General features: G+C 38.6%; 1 gene segment (V, D, J or C); it reads left to right on the forward strand.

Annotated features, from left to right (window-relative positions):
• The window catches only part of LOC104981963, a 916,007-nt gene that overhangs the window by 578,343 nt on the left and 336,163 nt on the right, over nucleotides 1–1,501 (forward strand).

Raw genomic sequence — 1,501 nt, forward strand, 5'->3', positions numbered from 1 at the left:
TTTACTTCCCTGATCAGGACACAGTCAATGGAAAGTCAAGGGCACTCTGTTTACTATAACCCTCTTAATTTCCTTGTCTTCTCTGTAAAAGCATTTCCTTTCCTTGTTTAGTGGGGACTTGCATGTGGCTCCTCATGGTTGCAGATCTGGAACTTCAGTCCTTTGGTGATATCAAATAAACTCATCTTTACTGGAGAAATATTTGGCAGTCTGTCATTTGTTCCCTGTACCTTGTGATTTTGTTTTTGTTCTGTTGTATTTGTTCCTTTGTTTTGATTCATTTTTATATATCATATATAAGTAAAAAACAGTATTTGTCTTTCTCTGTCTGACTTACTTCACTAAGTATAATACACTCCATATCTATCTGTGTTGTTCCATTTGGCAAGATTGCATTCTTTTTTACATTTGATTAATGTTCTATTGTGGTGTGTGTGTGTGTGTGTGTGTGTGTGTGAGTGTATATACATAGTTAGATGAAAGATTGATATTTTCTTTATCCATTCATCTATGAATGAACACTTAGCTTGGTTCCAGATCTTGGTTACTATAACAAACGCTGCTATAAACACTGGAGTGCAGATACAATTTGGAAGAATTTTGTTTTCTTTGGACAAATATCTAGGAGTGAAATTGCTGGGTCATATGGTAGTTGTATTTTTAGTGTTTTGAGAAGAATCTCCATAATGTTTTCCATAGTAGCTCCTCCAACTTCCAACCCAGCTGCAATGCACTAGGGTTTCCTTTCTTCTGCATCCTTACCACACTTGTTATTTCTTTTCTTTTGATAATAGTCATTCTGATAGATGTGAGGTGACACCTCATTTTGACATAGATTTGCTCTTTTTCTGAATATTAGAGACTTTGGACAGCTTTTCATGTACCTATTGGCTATCTCTTTGGAAAAATGGCTATTCAGGTCCTATGTCCAGTTTTTAATCAGACTGTGTTTTGTTATTGAGGTATATAATGTCTTTGTGTATTTTGGATATTAATCTCTTATTGCAAATACCTACTCCCCGTCAGTAGTTTGTCTTTTATTTTTGTTGATGGTTTCTTTGCTGTGCACTAGATTTTAGTTTGATTCAGTTCAGTCACTCAGTTGTGTCCGACTCTTTGCGACCCCATAAACTGCAGCATGCCAGGCCTCCCTGTCCATCACCATCTCCCAGAGTTGACCTAAACTCATGTCCATCGAGTTGGTGATGCCATCCAGCCATCCCCTTCTCCTCCTGCCCCCAGCATCAGGGGCTTTTCCAATAAGTCAACTTGTCGCATGAGGTGGCCAAAGTACTGGAGTTTCAGCTTTAGCATCATTCCTTCCAAAGAAATCCTAGGGCTGATCTCCTTCAGAATGGACTGGTTGGATATCCTTGCAATCCAAGGGACTCTCAAGAGTCTTCTCCAACACCACAGTTCAAAAGTATTAATTCTTCGGCAGTCAGCTTTCTTCACAGTCCAACTCTCACATCCATACATGACTACTGGAAAAACCATAGCC

This window comes from Bison bison, unplaced genomic scaffold (assembly GCF_000754665.1).
Source record: "Bison bison bison isolate TAMUID 2011002044 unplaced genomic scaffold, Bison_UMD1.0 scf7180017864526, whole genome shotgun sequence".
NCBI classification, from domain to species: domain Eukaryota; kingdom Metazoa; phylum Chordata; class Mammalia; order Artiodactyla; family Bovidae; genus Bison; species Bison bison.